General features: G+C 36.1%; 1 non-coding gene across 1 annotated transcript; it reads left to right on the top strand.

Moving 5' to 3' along the window:
- Positions 1-11,560: 11,560 nt before the first annotated feature.
- On the top strand, positions 11,561-11,687 carry LOC148579827 (small nucleolar RNA snoR2/U65). Its single transcript, XR_015899276.1, has one exon. It is a non-coding gene; the product is annotated as a small nucleolar RNA snoR2/U65 (small nucleolar RNA).
- The last annotated feature ends 10,729 nt before the right edge of the window (positions 11,688-22,416 follow it).

Raw genomic sequence — 22,416 nt, 5'->3', positions numbered from 1 at the left:
CAACTAATCAAACAAAACATGAAGTTAAAATTATTTTACCAATATGTACAAAAGGGAAAAAGGAAAGAGTTTACCATGGTGGGTTGTCTCCCACCTAGCACTTTTGTTTATTGTCCTTAAGTTGGACTTATGGGGAGCTCCTCATCAAGGTGGCTTGCGCTTGAATCCATCCTTGAACACCCACCAATGCTTGGACCTCCATTGTGCTTCATCATTCAAAGTTAATAACCCCAAGCTTTGATGGAGTTCTTCAAAATCTACGGGCGCCCAAAGTTGATCCTCGTCTTGTGATCCGGGATCCCATACTTTATTTTCACACCCGTCTTCAAGTTGATCATCATTATTAGTCCAACCGGGTGGTGAGTAAGGTGAATTCTCAATAAAGTGGCCGACAATCCTCCTAGACCCCTCTAGGTGAGCATTACTCCAACCTTTATATCTCATGTTTGATGCATCAACCATAATGAGCCTTGATTTGCAACGCCAACCACGAAAGATCTTTCTTTTACGCTTCATCCCACAAAACATCCTAAGTTGACCATCCATTTTAAGCAAGCCATATTCAAGTGGGATAATAAAGATAATAGAAATGAGTTTCACCCACTCAAATGAAGGTGTAGATGGCAACCTAGGCAAAGGTGATTCCAAGGGTCTTGACAAGGCGTATTCAATTCCCATCCTCCTTTTTCTAAGGACCTCCACCTCTTCACAAGATCTCTTAATTTCAATCCTTTGTTCAACAATTTTATCTAAACCTTTTCCCTTACTCAAATCACAAATGGGAGGACAAGAGAGATTTACCTCCACATTGCTTTCCATCTCCTTGGGAGAAGGTTCTTCATGCTCAAAGGATTCTTCACCACTAAGACTTGATGCTTGATCTTTATCACCAAGGGGACTCAAATCTTGCTCTATCCCATCCAATTCTTCACAAGAGATATGCCTTGGAGGTTGTGCACATTACTCCTTAGCATCAAATTCAATCATCTTGGAGGGGTTTTCTTCAATCCTAGACTCCCAAGGTGGTTCTGCATCTCCTAAGTCTTCAACCACTTCTTCCTCCTCTTCAATAATCTCTACCTCCTCCTCTTGTTGTATTTCTTGCTTTAACTCCTCTTCTTCACCTTGGAGCTTCAAGTTCACTCCCTCACTAAGCTCCTTGGTTGCTTCTTCACATTCCATAATAGAAGTGCCTTGATCGCATAGGCTTAGGCGGGATGAGACTATGTTGCCAATGGCTTCTACCATGATAGCCATTTTTGCTCTTAACTCCTCAAATTTCTTTTCATCCTCCTCGTGTTGCCTTAAGATGTGAGATTCAAGATCCCTTAATAGAGGCTTCATCGTGGGGTGATGGTTGATGAGCGGATATTTTATACGCTTTTTGGGGTTAATTTCATATAGTTTTGAGTATGTTTTAGTTAGTTTTTAGTCTATTTTCATTAGTTTTTAGGAAAAATTCATATTTCTGGACTTTACTATGAGTTGTGTATTTTTCTGTAATTTCAGGTATTTTTCTGGCTGAAATTGAAGGAGCTGAGCAAAAACCTGATTTAGGCTGAAAAAGGACTGCTGATGCTATTGGATTCTGACATCCCTGCACTCAAAGTGGATTTTCTGGAGCTACAGAACTCGAAATGGCATGCTTCCAATTGCGTTGGAAAGTAGACATCCAGGGCTTTCCAGAAATATATAATAGTCCATACTTTGCATAAGGATAGACGACGTAAACTGGCGTTCAATGCCAGTTCTCTGCCCAATTCTGGCGTCCAGCGCCAGAAAAGGATCAAAAGCTGGAGTTGAACGCCCAAACTGGCATAAAAACTGGCGTTCAACTCCACAAATGGCCTCTGCACGTGAATTGATTAAGTCTCAGCCCAGCACACACCAAGTGGACCCCAGAAGTGGATCTCTGCATCATCCATCATAGTTTACTCATTTGTTGTAACTCTAGGCTACTAGTATTTCATTCACACGGTGCACCTCATTGCATCTATTTAGTCACGAGCGATACGATCGGCGAGGATTAAGGCTCTAAAATCCTTAGTAATGTCGTTGGTTCATTTTCGTGCTCAAAAGTCTTGATTTAAAGAATTGACACCCTAATAGTTGCATCTAAGAGTTATGCGCGACGCAAAATTCAGTATGAGTTGATTTTTCAAAGAAATGTTATGTTCAAAGAGACAAACAAGTAACACGAATGATGAATTGGGCTTTTACAGGAAAATATTCAAGATAGAGTTTTCAATGTAAGCTATAAGAGAAAGGTTAGATTAAGTTATGAAAATTAGTTGGTGCGCTCTCGCAAAGAAATACTTTGTTGGACGATTCTCTCTTCCAGTACTCCCTTCAACTCGGTCTTGAGTTCTACTGATTATAATGATGTCTTCACTTGTGGTGCAATCAACACTAATCCGGCTTTCGGCACTAAGTCTATCGTAAACTCACGTTCTTTCCAAGGTGGAAATTCTGGTACATCTTCAAGAATGGTCTCGAAAACTCTCTTGTATAGGAATTTGGTCTCACCTTTACTTATACTATGATGCATTATTGGAGGACTTAAGATGCGTGCTGATGCAACATCGTGAGGTTGTAGTAGACACCCTAAGCAAGAAGTTTCTAAGGGATTCTTGGACGTTAACTCCAAAGGGTAAATGAGATGAGTTAAAGTTCTAAGTTGGAGAATGAGAGTGTGGTTGGAAGTGTCAGACTAAATCCATTGCTAGTTTACAACGTGGTAACGATGAGATACGGGACGCGTAACGAGACAATAAGGAGCCACCAATCGAAGTCTGGTAAACAAAAGAGAATTAAGAAGAGATTTATACGCCTAATGCCGAACTAGAGATCGTAAAGTCAAGGACTTAGGGAGCGCAATAATGGTGATAAGGAGCTACTAAGAGTATTGAAGCCTATTGAATCAAGAAGATACCAAGAGAGAGTTATGTGTCAAAATCGGAAGTTGAGATGAGAAACTATTGTCCGAAGCTTACGAGAGAGGATTTTCGAATTGGCCCTGAACTTAATAAAACGTACCACGAATCAAAGAAGACATTTTGGGTGGCAGGGATGAAGAATAAAGTGGCGATACATGTGATTGCATGTTGGACGCATGAGGAAGTAAAGAGTGACCACCAGAAGCCATTCGGAATGTTGCAACTATTGAAGGTTCTGCACTGAGACGACGAAAAAACCGAATTAAGATTACTTCAACAAACTAGAATCGGATAAACAATCAAAACTAAGAGGTTAAACCCCGCTAAGTTAGCCCATTTTAATTTTTGGAGAGTATTGATGGTCAGTGGCATATCAAATTGTTTTCTATCGTACCTTTCGAACCTATCCGACGTACTCCACATTTCGTAACTTCTGAAACACGCTTCTAAAACAAATTCGTGTCTTACAACCTAAGCTAGTTTAAATGAAAGGAGATGGACATTTCGAGTAACGAGGTCAGCTTCAAGAAACTCTGAGTATGCCGAAGGACTACCCACACCTCTTTTCAGATAACTGAATCTGAATTTTGAGGACAAAATTCTTAATTAGTTGGGTAGGATGTAAACCCCACTAAAATTAGTAGATAATTAGTCAATAAATTAAATTTTAATTAGGAAAATTTGAAATGTAAATCTAATATCAAAATAGGATAGAGCTCTTTAAAACAAAAATTTTGACACTAATTTTAAAGAATTTGGCCCAAGATTGGGCCGAACGGGCCAAACCGGTCGAACCAGGCCCCAAATGGGCCCAAGGCCCAACCCACCTTTCCTTAACTAAGTGAGCTGAAGCTCATTTCATCCTTAAGTAAGGAAACACGTTCCTGGAAAGGGGAAGCAAAGAGGAAGGGTTCCAAACCCTTGAGTTCATTGCAAACTTCATAACTTTCCGCTCCGAGCTCCGATCGTTGCACCGTTTGCGGCTACGCGTTCACCGCGTCAAGCTCTACGATTCTATCAGATCAGTTTCATTGGTAAGCTTTTCTCTCAATCCAGTTTATCTACCCCTCTTAGTTTTCAAAAATTATGTATTTGAGTGTTGATATTTTGGTCCTTTTGTGTTATAGGACCCGATTAGCTTGAGAAAAATTCCCACTCTTACTTATTTGGCACTTGGGCATGGTAAGGATCGTTAACCCTAGTTAATTCTTTCATTTAGTGAGTTGGAAATTAAATTGAGTATGTGTATATATGACAATTGTGTTAGGTGTATGAGTATATGTGAGATGGAGTAAGAATTGAATATACTAGAGGCTTGATTGAAAACTTGAGAAGCTGAATTGTGGTAAGGAAGGCTTGAAAGCTTGCTTTGTGGAAGTGTCTTGGGTCATACGTAGAAATTGGCCAAGGTATGGTTTAGGTTTCGCGTATTTAATATGTAATGCCCTGCGAAAACTTAGGCTAGACGACCCTATGATAAGTTGAAATGTGTAATTATGTTGATGTTTAGTAACTTTGATGGATTTATTGAATGATGTTAAGAATGAGTAGTGATTGATGATTTTGTTGAAAGTGTGGTATTGGTGTTTGATGATGAATTTAATTAAGTTTAATGGAAGTTGATTTAGTATACTTGAGATAAATTAGCAATTCTTGATGTAAATATTGAGCTATTCATGAGAGTGATGTGGAGTATTTATTATTTATAATTGTTGAATAAAAGGGTTAAATGTATATGTTGGTATGGTGACAATAGAACTATGTATATACATGGGTATAATTGTCATTGATTTGGATTCGGAATTGTGAAGATGCATGTGTATATGTAGGGAGTTATTGAATGATTGAGAATATTGGGTGTGGTGTGTTGTAAAATAAATGGAAGGTATTGAGAATATTGGTAAGCTTTGATTGTGAAATATTCTGGTATGAAATGAGATTTTGGTAAAAATAGGGGTTTGGTAAATTTTGGAAAAACTGATTTTTAATGAACTTTGGTAGTCCATAACTTGAATCTCAAATTTTGGATGAAAATGAAATTTTATTTCAAATTAAAGAGGGTTTTATAAGCTTGAGAACGATATAAATTTTGTGAAAAACTGAAGTCTATAGAGGTAGTTATGGACGCCGGAAATCTAGTGCGAAAAAGGGAGAATTTTTAAAATGCAGCAGAACCAGAGTTTCTAGTGTGTGCCTACGCACACTGATGTGCGCATGCACCTAGCAGTAGCAACAACTTCACTTGTGTGTACGCACGTCTTTGGGCACACGCACACCTAGTATTTTACAGAAAACGTGCGTACGCATGCCATGGTGCACAGCACGCACCAGGATTTGCTTTCTGCTGGTGGCGCTCGCATAGGTGTGCACATGCACGCACACGCTTTGCTTTTCACGAATTGTTTGCACGCACACTTGTTTGCGTCCGCACACACTTTGTTTTTTTAGCACTTGTATTTTTATCATTTAAACATGGTTTCGGACCTCTAAACCTCTATTTTCATCCTTTTAACCCTAGATCTTATTAGTAACCTTAGTAATTAGTTGAAGCTAGGAAATTGAGGTAACTTGGAAATGAAGAAAAGAGGTAAACATGATGAATTATAGGAGAATGATATGAGGGTTAAAAGAAGTTATGATGCCATGGCTATGATGAATAACTACATGATGAATATGAATGGTTATGAATATTATGCGGCTTATGAAATTAATGATATCTGAGATACGAGTTTCCCTGGGTAACAAAACCGTGCCTTGCCACCACGTGTTCCAGGTTAAAACTCGATACTCTGTTGACTCTACGTCGTAAGGGTGACCGGGCACTTATAAATTCCCGGGAATGGATATCCCCTATTGACTGAGATATAAATGAATGAATGAATGTATGAATTATGAATGAATGAGAAAATCTATGCATAGACTCATGGGGATGTGCGACGAGGGACAGTCTAAGGTTTTTGGACTTGTCGGGTTGGCTGGATAACTGACAGATGAGCCTCATCAGCCATAGGACAGGCATACATCATGTGCATTCTGTTTGTGTTGTCTGCTATACATTTATTTGGATTGCCTAACTGAATATATATTATGCTATTTGTTATATTTGCTACCTGCACTACCTGTTTTCTAATTGTGCTTGAATTTGTTTGGTTGTCTGTCTCTGCTAAGTCATTAGTGATGGAGGAATGGAGGAAGGGTGGACCGATTTGGTGATAAAGTTAGGTTTAAGTAGGTAAGTTTAGAATTCCTTAGAACACCTACCCTTTTTATGGCTTCTGTTTAGAAATTAAGTTTTATAACTAAGTGTTGGCGTTCTAGGATTTCCTCTGGCATTCTCAGGACCTTATATCTTATGTGCGTGGCACCTTTACCATGCTAAGAACCTCCGGTTCTTACCCTTGTGTTGTTGTTTTCAGATGCAAGTCGAGAGGCTCCTCGCTAGGCGTCTGGATCCCTGAAGCAGAGTGGTCCCTTGGTTCTTTTGATTAGCTGTTTATGTATATATATGTACTTAGCTACTTAGCTTTCTCTCTAAGAAACTTGTTTATTTTGTTCCTCTTAGAGGTTTAAGGAGAGTTAAGGTTTTATTTCTGTATTTTGGGTATTTTGGGATACTTATATATGTATGTAAATATTCTCCGGTCAACCTTAGCTTTGTAGGCTGAGTTTGGAGCTTGTTATTTTGTATTCTTGATCCTCTATTCTGGCTCTCTGTTTACTTATGCCTTTGAACCTTAGTGTACGCAAGTTACGTTGTTCTGAGCTGCACTTTTTATTTTATGAATTTTGCTTAATCCATTTTTCAAGGCTCCTAGTATACTATATCCTTTGTTATGTATTATTATATATTTATATTTTATAGGTCATAATACCACACCACCTCTGTTTTACATCCTAGGTGTAAAACTCTGTGTGGTAGGGTGTTACAACAAGCCCATCACTAAGAAGAAGATAGAACAAACTAGAGAGCATGCACATGAGCCTGTGCAGCTGCCTCAGCATGAGATGCCTGAGATGCCTCAAGGGATGTATTTTCCTCCTCAAAGCTATTGGGATCAATGGCATACTTCTGTGGGAGAATTAAGCTCTAACTTGAACCAGTTGAGGATGGAGCATCAAGCGCATTCTACCATCCTCAATGAAATTAGAGAAGATCAAAGGGCTATGAGGGAAGAACAATAAAGACAAAGGAGTGACATTGAAGAGATCAAGCACTACGTTGGATCCTCAAGGAGGAGCACTAGCCGCCACCATTAAGGTGGATTCGTTCTCTTAATCCCCTTTCCTTATGTCATTTTTCTATTTTCTGTTGTGCTTTATTATCTGTTCTCTTGTTCTTATTACATGATCATTTCCATTTATGTCTTAAAGCTGTAAAATGTTCCATATGTCTCTCACCATTACTTAAAAGAAAATTTTATTTAGAATTGAGAGATACATAAATTTCAAGTTTATAATAAGAATAGTTCAATTATCTTGATGTGGTGGCATTGCTTTTGTTTTCTGAATGTATGAATAAACAGTGCATATTTGAAATTGAAATTAAGAATGTTGGCTCTTGAAAGAATGATGAAAAAGGAAAACTATTGTTGATAATCTGAAAAATCCAAAAATTGATTCTTGAAGCAAGAAAAAAGCAGCAAAAAAAGGAAAAAGAAAAAGCATGTTGCAAAAAAAGAAAAAAAATGGATGCGAAAAAAATAAATAGAAAAAGCAAGCAGAAAAAGCCAATAGCTCTTCAAACCAAAAGGCAAGAGCAAAAAGCCAATAACCCTTTAAACCAAAAGGCAAAGGTAAAAGGATGCAAAGATCCTAAGAGTGTGCATAAAAACTCTAGACACTTCTATCTGGGGACTCTAGCAAAGCTGAATCACAATCCGAAAGGGTTCACCCAGTTAAAGTGTCTGTGACATTTATGTATCCGGTGGTAATACTGGAAAACAAAGTGCTTAGGGTCACGGCCAAGACTCTAAAAGCTGTGTTCAATAATCAACAAGAATGAAACTAAGAGGGTCAATAATATCACATGGATTCTAAGTTCCTAAAGAAACCAACACTTCAGAGTTTCAATGGATAGTGAGATGCCAAAACTATTCAGAAGCAAAAAGCTACTAAGTCCCTCTCATCTAATTGAAACTGAGCTTTATTAGAAACTCTAAGATTTATTGTATCTTACTCTTCTTTTTATCCTACTGTGTTTTTAGTTGCTTGGGAACTAGCAACAATTTAAGTTTGGTGTTATGATGAGCGGATATTTTATACGATCACATTGATTTGAATAAATACCCAAACAGGGTATGCAACCCCCATAACCATCGTTTTCTGAAGCCTCACTTAAATATAAAAGGAAAGGTGTGAATAATCAATGCTCTAGAACATATATACAATAATTCTAATATTGGTTAATAATTAATGACTAAAAAATTTTAATATAATTCCTATTAAAAAATAATCTTAGCATACATATTTTCCTTTTATCATGAACTTACATTATAATATAGATCTAATTTGAATATTATTTGATTAGAGTCTATTAATGTTGTAAATGTAAATATTAAGAACTTTAACTTTGAACTTTGTAGGATATGTTTTTGGTATCATTTTCATATAGTTTTTAGTATGTTTTGTTTAAATTCTATTAAGTTTTCATAGGTTTTAGTGTAAAATTCACATTTTTAGATTCTACTTTGATTTTGTGTATTTTTGTGCAATTTCAGGTATTTTCTGGCTGAAATTGAGGAGCTAGAGCAAAAGTCTGATTCAGAGGCAGAGAAAGCACTGCAGATGCTGTCCAGATCTGACCTCCTTGCACTCGAAAGAGCTTTTCTGGAGTTTCAGAAGTTTAATTGAAGCATTTTCAACGGATATGGAAAGCTAACATTCAGGGCTTTCCAGAAATATATAATAGTTTATACTTTGCTTCAGAATTGAAGGCCCAAAAATGGCGTCCAACGCCAGCCTCTTGCCCTATTCTGGCGTCCAGCGCCTAAAGGAGAAGAGACCAATGTCTAACGCCCATAAAGGACCCCCTAGCCATCGTTCAATGTCCTAGAGGCCTCCTAGCACGTGGATCTCAATCAAGCTTAGCCCAAACACTCACCCAGTGGGCCCCAGAAATAGATTTTAGCACTAAAAGACTATTTTATCCTTTTTAATGTAATCCTTAGTCATTAGTTTAGTATTTAAAAACTTTTACCCTCTCATCAAGGAGAGGACGCACACTTTACACATTGATGATTGTATTTCCTATCAGTATGAGTTTCTAAACCTCCTAGGTTGAAGGGAGGAGCTCTGCTGAGTTTTATGGATTAATAAAAGTATTACCGTTTCTCTTCAATCCGTGTTTGATTCTCTATTCTAAGATATATCTTTGTTCTTCTTTCTAAGACCGCGTGCCTGACAACCACCCGTATTCTTCTTGGTTTCGTGTGACAACGTAACTGGAAAGCATTGAACCACTAGCTTGATTATACATCTCTTAGACGGCTAATCCACGACTTCGTTGGGGACTTCTCGAGATACCAGTTCAGCCAAGGTATGGGGAGATTAGAGTCTTTGTGGTAGAGGCTAGAACCCAAAGGCATAGCATTCTCTGATCCAGAAGATTCAACCTTGTCTGTGGCGTTTTGAGTAGGATCATTAAGGAGAATGGACTGCAGGAGCTTCACCCTTAATCAGAATGGATCCACACTAACCCTGGGGTTCAGATCTGGAGGAGCACTGGTGACCTCTCAACCAGCGTTGATAACTTACAGCCTACCATAGAAGAAATTATTCACAGTTGAAGAAGACAGTAAAACCAGAGTTATCCAGAAGCATAAAGCATCTCCAAGCCTTAACCATCTTCTTATCGTTGCAAACATATCAACCTAGTTAAGTTCTCTTTATTTTCTTTTATGCATTAAACAAAATACCTACTTCTTCTATTCACCTTACCAAGATCTACAAGATAACCATATCTTGCTTCAAAGCACAATCCTTGCGGGATCGACCCTGACTCGCTCAGGTATTACTTGGATGACCCAGTGCACTTGCTGGTTCAGTTGTACGAAGTGTGAAAATTCGTGCACCAGGGAACAACTAAGAAGTCCCACGGGTACCAGTAGAACCCCTCCCTCTACCACAACCACAAGGTCGATCCGTGACACCTCTACCTCTCGTCATGCTTGCAAAGAGTATATCAATTAACACTAGTCACAAAAACAATGTAATAGCAAAGATAAAATTTATAGACACTTTAAATCACATAAATCAGCAAATACAATATAAATCCTGTGTATATTTATATTATTTGGAAAATTTTTTGGCATAACCTCCCTTAAAGTTGGACATATATCCATCTTTATGGTTCTCACAAATTCAACTAACCTCAATCATAAATTAAAACTTAAAAATAGCCACAACATATCCAAAATAACTTAATCAATTAACTAATTAGTTGAGTTCCTAACTACTTAGGTGTTTTAATTTATTCATCATCAAACCTATAACTTAATCAACAACACCTCAAAATATTTTTTATTTAGAATAAGAACAAATCAAAACCAAATAAAAAACACAATTATAATAACAAATCAGAAATAAAATTATAATAACAAATCCTTATTCCTATTTTAGAAAAAGAAAAGTTCAAAAGCATTACCTGAAGAAGAGCACTAGCGTCGAGAAGAAAAAGACGATAGAAGCAGCGACAGCAGCGGCAGAATTCGACAGCAGCAACGGTGATGGCAAAACCGGTGAACAATGCCGAAGAAAAAGGGAGCTGCCGGTGTCTAAGGGGCCTTTCGGAGAAGAGGGGGCTGCCAAAGAGATGAGAGGGGTAGAGAGAGAGGGAGGCGAGAGGGTTAGAGAGAAGAAAATTCAAATGTGGGAGAAGATGGTTTGCGGTTCGAATTTAGTGCATAATTACCGTCAGATTTACCAGCGGGTAAATTCGATGCTAACATATTGCGGGTTACCAAACACAGCGTTCCACTAAGTGGATTTACCATTGGATTTTTCACCGGTAAACCCGACCCTAAATGTTACCCATATTTTTTCCGTTTTTCCTCCAATTATTACCGGTGAATTTACCGTCGGAAACGAAAATCTATCGGTAATATTTTGACATGACGAATTTGACCCCTAAATCGCCGGTAAATCCACCGGTAAAGACGCCGCTATTCTGCGAAGCTAAATTCGATGATAATTCTGACGGTATTCAGCGTTTTTCGTGTTATGATAGCCCTAAAAAGTTAATCCTTTTAGTTAGAAAAAATTATTCTAAAGGACGGTTAGAAAGATTTAATTATTAAAAAATACCTTTAATACTAAAATTATTAAGAAGGATTAATATTTGTAATATTTAAGGAGAAGGACCAAACTTTTTTATAAAGAGATAAATATATCTTTAATTATTTTTTCATTTATTTTTCATAATCTTTATAGATATGACTTTCGTTTCTTCTAAAATTTTGGTTAATTTTATAATTATTTATTTTCTCATTTATGCGGATATGTTTCTTTGAAAAATTCACTGCTTTTGTGTCACAGGTTGGTTTGCCCATGCTGTGTTTGATTTGAAGTAGTTCTCTGAGGATTTCAAACTTAAAGTGTAAACTATTTTTTTTTTAATTTAGGGTTTAGGTTCAATGCCCACGATGCTGATAGCTTGGACCAAGAACAAGAGTTTCACTTCTTTCGCTTCTTGATAAGAACCTGCGGATTTCGATACTCTTATGATTTGTGGAGCCGTTTTCTGCGATTACATTCTCACTTTTTTTTTTATATTTTATCTCTGGAATATTTTGTGTATTTGAATGGAGCTAATGAGGACTAACCCGAATTGAAATTACCGTCTAAAAATTATTATCCTTGATGTCAAATTCTGGCTTAATGGGGCTTCCATTCATTGATGATTAACAAAACTATAATCAGATTAATTGGTGTTATTAAACTAAAAAATTTTAGTAATATTCAATATTTTAACTAACAATCCTAATTTGGTTAATGTGTAGAATGGGAACCTATCAAACTATAAACATCAATTGGTAGTTATAGTAACAATTTCTTGACAAGAGTTAATATTTGGAATTAGTTTGATTAGGTTAAGAAGTTGTTGGAAATATTATTGATTAAATATTTAAAATAAAGTCAATACATAATTATTGATTAAGAGGGATAGAGGCTCTTTAATAGAGTCAACAATGGAGGCTTATTTCATAGTCACTTGACTGCCACTTGGGGCCAAAATCAAATTACTAGATGAAGATCGTTGAAATCATAATCCCTTGTTTCAAGATACAAATTTCTGGATAAATTCATTGCTATTGCTTTACATTTTCATCAATTTTTTAGCTAAGATTGACATAATAAGATGAATTAATGTTTTAATTTTCATAATAGGGATTTGTTACAAAATTGTTTTTCAGGTAGACAAACCCAAAATTAAAAGCTATACTTCTTATCTTTCGCTCAAATAATGTTTGGCTTCCTTAGAATTAATTAAGTCTTACTAATGAGGAAGGCATCATTGTTTTGATATCCTTATTTAATTTAATTTCACAAGCCTATGGTGGAAGAAGATTGTGCTTTTGAAGAGTCCAAAAGAAGGAGGAAAGAAAGGATACAAGACTGCATAAATAAGAAAATAAGTGAGAAAAATAAATAACTATGAAGATGTCCAAAATTTTAGGAAGAATGAAAGTTATATTTACGGTTAAGTACAATTTTGGTCTCTAAGGTACAGACTGAAAATGTTTTTCATTCCTAACCTTTTTTTGCATATAAAATCATCCCTAAGGTTCAACGTAATTTTAAAATCGTCCTTCGGATCAAAATACACTTCTCTTCTTCTTTTTCTTCTTCTTCATCACAACGTCTCTTCTTCTTCATCAAAAATAAAGATAGAAGCAGAAACAAACGTAGAAACAGAAGCAGAGAGCCAATGATACCTCTTCCTATTCTAGAAACAGAGATATTATAGCTCTTTTTTCCTATTTTCACTCTTCACTTGTAAACACCAACCAAGGAAAAAAGAGAACCAGAAAAAAAACTGATTCATTGATTAATGGATTCGATAAACTCGTTCAAGAGGTATGGCAAAGTAGACGAGGCAGAGAAGCAAGCCTTTTAGAAAAAGAATCGCAAGCGCCTCATCATACTCATAGTCTCCTCCATGGTCCTCATCGTTGTCATCATTGCCGCCGTCCTAGACACTGTCTTACACAGTCGTCGTTCCTCCTCCTCTATGGCCCCTCAAAGGAGCTATCCCCGTAGAAACAAACGCGAAAACAGAAGCAGAAACAACCACTCATGGATGCGCAATAAGATCAAAGAAGCAGAATCCGAATCAAAAGCACAAGAACAATGAAATCAGAATCAGAATCAGAAGCACAAGAATAATAAAATTAGAATCAGAATCAGAAGTAGAAGATCAAATCAGAAGAAAAAAAAATTAGAAGCAGAATGAATCAGAAATAGAACCCTGGACAGGACCAGCGGTGAGGAGCAGGGCGAGGATGTGAAGTGGCGGTGAGGACCAGAAGCAACGGCGAGGACCAGAAGCCGCGGTGAGGACCAGAAGCACCGGCGGCAGTGGTGGAGTGCGACAGCGATGAGGTACCCCTCTTCCTCTCCCCGGCCGAGCGTTTTCTCTCTCTTCACGAGCTCTTCGATGGCGGTAAGGCTCGCGTCTCCTTTCTCCCTCTCGTTTTGATTCCTGACAGTGACGGCGGCTCCAAGCCTCATCCCTTTCCCCTTTCCCTTCTTCTTTCCTCCCCCCTCGCGTGATCCCCGCCCTTCTTCCCTCTTATCCATTATGTTTTTCTTTTTTCCTTTTTTTAATTTATAATTTTTTAAGGGTAATTTAGTAATAAAAATTAAATTTTTGGTAAAAATGATGATTTTAAAACTAAGTTAAACCTCATGGACAATTTTGTATAAAAAAGAGGATGGGGACGAAAAAAATTTTCAGTCTATACCTTAGGACCAAAATCGTACTTAACCCTTATATTTATAAAGATTTTGAAAAATAAATAATGAAATAATTAATGATATATTTGTCTTTTTATAAAAAAATTTGGTCTTTCTTCTTAAATCTTATAAACATTAATCCTTATTAATAATTTTGATATTAAAGGTCCTTTTTAATAATTAAATCTTTCTAACGGTCCTTTAGAGTAATTTTTCCTTTTAGTTATATCTTAAACTACTGGATCATAAACCTTAACTTTTAAAACACTAGGTGAAAAAGCAAAAATATTGATAATCTGTTACATTATATATAACTCGATTTTTATTATACACAAATAGTCATAAATCATCTTTATTTATCTTAATTCTAACTTTATAACCGACGAGCTTAATCACATCATTTCTATCTTAATGACCAAATAGTCATAACATCAATCTCATTCATCAATCCTATACCTTAAAAAATACCTTTTATATCTCAACTAGGGATATACACATACGATTAGTTTTATGATAGCTATATGTCTATAAACTATCACTAACATTCTATATCCATAGAATTCTTATACCTCTTAAACACTTATTGATTTGAGTGTCAGAGTATCTTTTGTAGGAACCCACCCAGCGTGTTCTTTGGCGTCCGAGTTATACTCACTGCATCAAAGAAAATGTGTATTACAATATCGCAAGGGACTATACCTTAGAAGTTCATTAGTAAGAGAGTTATTGCCGGTTTAGAATCAATCAAAACAAGAATCAATTCGTTGGTAGCATAGTCCAAACCAACAATGAATTCTCTTAATCAAATGTTAAATTCAATTCAAATTAACCGAGAGTAATGAAACCTCGGGTCATTCTCCCTAGGAATGCAATTGAAATGTTACTCTTTCGGTTGTGAGGAAAAGGGGTTTCAAATCAAAGAACTAAAGATTAAAAGAACTAAGAAATAAAAGAACTAAGGAATGATCAAAATTGATATTAATACAAATAAAAAGGAACAAGATCAAAACTAGTGAAAATGCAAAGGTATGTATAAAAAGCCTTGACTTGGGAATGAGGATCCAAGGAATTCTATCGTCGCCATAACCATAACTATGATAATTATGATGAGTCAATCTCGCTTAGTCTACCCCTAACATCGAGGAGTAAGTCAAGCAAGCATAATTGACCTTAATTCATAAGTCCTAACCAACTTACCAAACTAGTTGATAAAAGGCTAGCTTTAGTGGAAATAAGAGTCAACTAACTCCCCAAGAATTACCACTAAATGCCGGACATTATGACTCTAGTAACCTAGGAACTCAAACCCCAAGCCAAGGTGTGAAAATCTACTCAAAATTACCAAGTGGTATTTTTACAAACACTTGGTGGGCATAAAACCAAAACATGAGAATTTGCAAAGGAAAATAGAAAACTATAACCAACTATTCACAAAACCAAATATAAACAAGTAACTGAGCATAAAGAAAGCAATAAACATTAAATTCATCAATCAAAACTTCAAAAAACTCAAAATTGCAATTATAAACAAAATAACTTGAACCAAAGGAAATGAAAGTAAAGACAATGTAATTAAAGAGAAAATTAAGAGTACTTACAATTAAAGAAGCAAAATCCAAAATCAAAGTTTGCTATAAAATGCTACAATGAAAATTGATAAACCCTAAGAGAGTAATCTACTCTATACTACTCCTACTCCTAATTAACTATGCAAAAAAAATGTAAAAATGATGCCTCCTACTCTAATGCCTTCATAAGTGTTGATATCCCCTTCATATAGCATCAAAATCCAGCCTTCAACCCTTCCAAAATGGGCCAAAAGCCATCAGAAATCGCAGCACGTGTTTCATTAATGAAACCACGTGCAGGGTCCTGTGCGTACGCACAGATGTGTGCGTACGCATACTTGGCTGAATGTTCTTCCGTGCATACGCACAGATGGTTGTGCGCACGCACACTTCGCTGTGTGTGCTTTTCCTTGTTTTCTTCATGTGTTCTCTCTTCTACACGCCTTCTTCCACTTTTGCTTAGCCAATCTTGCCTAAATGACCTGAAATCACTCACGAAACATATCACGGCATCGAATGGCATAAAAGTGAAATTAATTTGCTCAATTTAAGCACAAAATTGCATGTTTTCACATTTAAGTTCAATTTAGGAATCAAACACAAAAATATGCTATTTTAGTTCTTAAGTATGACTTTATGTGATGAAATCCGTACAAAATTGAGTCAAAATATATCATAAAATATGGATTCATCATTCATCCATACAAAAATATTTGGCGCCCAGTGTAAGACGGGTAAATCAATTATTTTCCGCTCCACCGAGGTTCAAAATATTTGAATTAGTTTCAAATTCTTGAATCTATTTCAGAAACATCAATCAATTTTAAGTAATATCGTTTTAGCAATTTATGTATTCTAAAATTCTTAATTATTCAACTTTTACTCAAAACTGAGTTTCACAGAGTCATATAACATTGATTGAAGACTATAAATAATTCAATTCGATTAACAAAAAATTATTGATACAAATTTTAAATTTATTATACTTTCTATTAATGATCCGAAGCTCAAACTCCTAAAAATTTGAATAAATCAATGTATATTCTATAATATTTTTTTTACTTTCATGTTCCTTAATTACTTCTTGTGTTGTATATAATTGTTGCTAGAATATCCCAAAAGTCAGGATATGAAAATCTAAAAAACTTTTCCAAAAATTAATTTTAAAGTTTGACAAATTACAACTTCAAAAGAAAAAATATGAACATCACTTACTAGTTATCTCTCTAACAGTTCTTCATTTCACGCGTAAGCATGATGGACGCGTACGCGTCACCTGCCTTGTTTTGTTTCATGCGCACGCGCGCGTCGACTTTACGACCTCTGCTCTCCCATTTCTGCCCTGTTTCTTTTCCTTTCTTCTTCTTTCTTCTTTCTTCTTCCTTTCTTACTTTCTTCTTCTCCATCTTTTCAAAGTTTCACTTCTCATCTCTATCCACTTTCATTTTCATTTGTCTATTGCGTTCGCATCCTTTCATTCATTGCATTTTAACTTTATGCTTGTTCTTATTTTCTCCTCTAAGTTTGCTATCTTTCCATTGGTGTTGAATTTTCTTACTCAACTGTTGAATATTTCTTGAATTGTTTTTGTGCCTCGTGACTTATTTCATATTGATTGGGTGATAAAATTTTTAGGTCAATGCTTAATCTCTATTAATACTTGCATTCGTTGTGCATTGATATGAACTCACGTTGTCATTCATGACCCACTTTTTCTTACTCATTATTGCGATTTTTTCACCGTTGATATGCCATTCGCTTACCTTGTTTTCTCACTTACATGTTGTAGCTACCATGTAGTTGAGAATCCCACTCTTATGTGACATTAGCCCCCACCTATATTCTATTTGCTTTATTTTTTGGCATATTCTTTTGTTCTTTTCTCCCCTTTCAGGCTGGCCACCAAGAAGGGAAAGGAAAAGCTTCTAAATAAGGCGAAAAGCAAGTCTCTCCGCACAATCTTTTAAAGAAACTCATCAGTGGTAGCATCCCACCCCTTGCTCATCTATGAATGCACCGAGGACGGTGCAATCTTTAAGTGTGGGGAGGTCGAGGACCGACTTCCGTGGGTAACTACTTCTTTTTCCAACACTAATTCTTAATCTTCTTTGTTAGTTAGTTGTTGCATTGCATGATAGATTGCATGTTAGTTAGAATTTGTACATATTTTACCACTTCTTTCTTGTTAGGACTACTTGGTTGAAGTGATGATTTCTTTTCCAAGAAACTGTCGTAGGGCATTTCGCTAATTTGAGTCTAAACTTTTGTTGAGCTTGTTTGAAGAATTTATTTTGGAACATGGTTTTAGAGCTAGAACACACAAACCCAGTGAGATTTTGAGCCTATTGATTCGTTGCATCTTATCAACCAATATTTTTTTGGTATGTGTTGTTCTCTCTAAGATTGTGATCTTTGTCTTGCTTGATTCTATATGTCCATTGATTGATGTATGCATGCACTTATGTGATTGAGTCCTTTGTTTCACTAAGCTCACATACCCATATGGCCTTACCCTTTTATCATCCTTTGCAAACCAATGTTGAGTCTATTTTACCTCATTTGTTCTCTATTTTAGCACATCACTAACTCTAAGCGGAAGATAATGAATGTCCTTAATTTGAATCCTTGGTTAGCTTAGACTATTGAGAGTGTTCATGATTTAAGTGTGTGGAGGTTAGGTTTGGGAACATTTGGTTTGGAAATTGGGTATGTTATACTTTTTGTAAAAATGTGAAAGGAATTTTGGGCGCATGTTCATGCATTCAATAACTTAATCATATGCATTGATCTCTCATGTATATATAATCCACGACATATATAAAATGCATAAAAAAGAAAAAAAAAGAAAAAAAAGCAATAAAAGGGGACAAAAATTCCCTAAAGAAAGTGGTGATAGCAATGCATATGAGTTGTATTCAAATTTGGGATGCATGAATATGTGGAAAAGAAAGTCAATGGGTAGTTAGGTTTTGCATTTTGATTACATGGATTGTCTTAGGTTAGGTGGGAAGTTTAGGTTAATCAAGAATTCAGATTTTAGTCCACTTAACCAAATACATTCCTACCTTGACCCTAACCCCATTAAAACCCTTAAAAGACCTCTTGATATGTGTGTTCATGCATTGAATTCTTGTTGATTGGTAGAAGAAGAGCAAGGCTTAGAAAGCAAGATTAGTAGAGAATTGAGAGAATCGACCCTCAAACACTAGAGAGATTAGAGTGCAAACATTTCCGGCGAGGGTTCGATGCTCAATTTCTTGTTCCCAGCTTTCATGAGCTTTCTTCTTACAAGTTTGTTTGTACTTCATTTTGAAATTTGAATTAGTGGAATTCATGAATACATGGTCTAGTCCTACTTGTTCATATATTCTTGGAGATTAATTTACTTTTAACCAAGTAGGTAGAACCATTTAGCATGTAGTTGCATTCATATAGATAGGTTGCATTGTATAAGTCCTACCATTTATTTTGGTTCCCTTGAGCTTAGCATGAGGACATGCTAATTTTTAAGTGTGGGAAGATTTGATGAACATCTATTTTATGACTTATTTTGGATCGAATTAATTGGATTTTATCAACTTTACTCACACTTATCCATATAATTTGCATGTTTTTAAGTTCCCTTCCGAATTTTATGCTATGATTGAAAACATGCTTCCTAGGCCTTTAAATTACTAATTTTTAATCCTCTCTTATTACCATTCGATATCGTGGTGTGTTTGTGGTGCACGGAATTGTGATCACACCTTTCACAACTCCGGTACAACTGATCAGCAAGTGTACTAGGTCGTCCAAGTAATAAAACCTTACGCGAGTAAAGGTCGATCCCACAGAGATTGCCAGCTTGAAGCAAGCTATGGTCATCCTGTAAATCTTAGTCAGGCAGATTCAATTGGTTATAAGTTTTGATAATTGAAAGATAAATAAAACATAAAATAAAATAAGATACTTATGTAATTCATTGGTGATAATTTCAGATAAGCGTTTGGAGATGCTTTGTTGCTTCTGAACCTCTACTTTCCTATTGTCTTCATCCAATCATGCGTGCTCCCTTCCATGGCAAGCTGTATGTTGGTAGATCACCATTGTCAATGGCTACCATCCGTCCTCTCAGTGAAAATGGTCCAGGTACGGTTTCTGTACGGCTAATCAACTGTCGGATCTCTCATCTCGGATGAAAAATACCAGGCACAGCTACCCCACGGCTAATCATCTGTCGGTTCTCACTTGTGTCAGAATAGGATCTCTCTATCCTTTTGCACACTGTCACTGCGCCCAACATTCGTGAGTTTGAAGCTCGTCACAGTCATCCTGTCCCAGATCCTACTCGAAATACCACAGTCAAGGTTTAGCCTTTCTGGATCTCAGAAATGCTGCCAATTGGTTCTAGCCTCTACCACGAAGGTTCTAATCTCACGGATTCGAATGCTCTATTGTCAAGAGAGGCAAGTCAAATCTGTGGATTAGAAAACCAAGAGACTATACTCCGGCTGTCGTCCAATGACTACGTTGAACATCATGTAGACCACTTGTGGTTGTCAGGCACGCGGATCTTGGCTAAGCGAGTAACGAAGATAGTGGGTGATTGTCATGGGTCACCCCTTCATTCTGACTTAACTGAATTAAGTACGAGAGTATATCTTGCAGAAGAAGTAAGCATGAATTGAAAGAGAAATAATAGTACTTGCATTAATTCATGAAGAACAGCAGAGCTCCGCACCTTAATCTATGAGGTGTAGAAACTCCACCGTAGAAAATACATAAGAGAAAAAGGTCTAGGGTTCGAACACTTCCGATCAGGGTTCGATGCTCAATTCCTTGTTTCCGGATTTCATGAGATTTCTTCTTGCAAGTTTGTTTGTACTTCATTTTGAAATTTGAATTAGTGGAATTCATGAATACATGGTCTAATCCTACTTATTCATATATTCTTGGAGGTTGATTTACTTTTAACCAAGTAGGTAGAAGCATTTATCATGTAGTTGTATTCATATAGATAGGTTGTATTGCATAAGTCCTACCATTTTTCCTTCACTCTTTTGGTTCCCTTGAGCTTAGCATGAGGACAATGTAATATTTAAGTGTGGGGAGATTTGATGAACCACTATTTTATGACTTATTTTGGATCGAATCCACTAATCCTTTAAATTATTAATTTTTAATATTCTCTTATTATCATTCGATGTTGTAATGTGTTTGTTAAGTGATTTCAGAGTTTATAGGGTAGGAATGGCTTAGAAGAAGGAGAGGAAGCATGCTAAAGTAGAAGGAACACAAGAAATTGAAGATTTGAGAAGTTGGAACCGACACGTATGCGTGGATGATGCGTACACGTGACCAGGAGCTTCGTCCAACCGATGCGTACGCGTGGATGAGGCGTACGCGTGATGAGCGTTACGTGCTGCAATAAAGTGAAAATATTGGGGGAGATTTCTGGGCTGCTTTTGGCTCAGTTTCAGGTCCGAAAATGAAGATAAGAGGCTGGGAAGTGGAACAGGAGTGGAATCCATCATTCCATTCCACACACTTTTAGTTAGAGATAGATGTAGAATTCTAGAGAGAGGATCTCTCCTCTCTCTAGGTTTTAAGGTTTCTTCTTTTATGTTCTGTTTCATCTAGGTTTAGATTCTACTTCTTATATTGATTCAAGTTCCTCTTTTAATTTCTTGTTATTACCTCCTTGTTTTCTTAGTTTTATACGTTATTTCCTTTACCTTGTTGTTTTATTGTTCATGACTCTTTGTTGATTCTAATTTTCTTTTAATGCACTTTGAGGTATTTTATGTTTATTGTCACTTTCTTTAATTTGTTGTTATTGTTTTCTTACAATTGTTAATCTTAGATTTTATTATTTCTTCTTAATTTTTTATGTTTTTGTTTTGTGCCTTCCAAGTGTTTGATAAAATATTTGGTTGAATTTTAAAATGGATTTTTGTGTTCTTGGCTTGGATTGAGTAATTTGGAGACTCTTGAATTGTTAAAGTCTCTTGTTGATTGGTAATTGAAAGTTCCTAGTTGGCTTAAGCTTCACTAAATCTAGTCTTTGATTAGGACTTGTGAACTTAAGTTGATTTTGCTCACTTGACTTTCCTTCAATTGTTAGAGGTTAACTAAGTGAGAGCAAAAAGCAATTACCATCACAATTGACAATGATAATGAGAATAGGAATTCCAATTCCCAACCCTTGCTATGACTTTTCTTAGTTGTTAGTTTATTTTGTTATTTACATTCCTTGTTCACCATTAAAAAAAACCCAAAAAAAATACTTTTCTGCAACCAATAATAAGTACACTTCCCTGCAATTCCTTTGAGAGACGACCCGAGATTTAAATACTCCATTTATTTTTATTGGTTTGCATTGTGACAAACAAATTAAACGTTGACCAAGGATTGTATGTCAGTTTAGAACTATACTTGCAATACGATTTTATTGAGAAATTCTTTACCGACATAAATCCTCCGTCAATAAGTTTCAAGTATATTATGAGTTATTCCGATTATTTTGATGTGGTGGCCTTGCATTTATTTCTAAATGTATGAATTAAAAGTGAATGATTGATATTGAATTTGAGTGTATTGATTCTTGAAGAATAGTGAATTTAGAGAAGTATTATTGATTCTCTGAAAAAAATATTGATTCTTGATACAAGAAAAAGTAAAAGAAAGAGAAAAAGAAAAGCTCAAAAAGAAAATTTAAAAGAGCAAGGATCCAAGGCTTTGAGCATCAATGGTTAGGAGGGTCATAAATTGGCCTAAAAAGCTCAAATGAGTTGCTATCCTAACTAAATGCTTGTGGTGTGAAGGTGTCAAGTAAAAAGCTTGAGACTGAGCAGTTAAAGTCGTGATCCAAAGATAAAGAGTACGCTTAAGAACTCTGGGCTCCACTGTCTGGGAATTTAAGAAAAGCTAAATTCGAATCCAAAGGGTTCCCCTAGTTAAGTGCTTGTGGCGTTTATGTA

Source organism: Arachis ipaensis, chromosome B10 (assembly GCF_059453495.1).
Source record: "Arachis ipaensis isolate K30076 ecotype BB chromosome B10, ASM5945349v1, whole genome shotgun sequence".
In the NCBI taxonomy this organism is placed as follows: domain Eukaryota; kingdom Viridiplantae; phylum Streptophyta; class Magnoliopsida; order Fabales; family Fabaceae; genus Arachis; species Arachis ipaensis.
The sequence above is the reverse complement of the archived record's forward strand: the minus strand, read 5'-3'. Positions and strand labels throughout refer to the sequence as shown.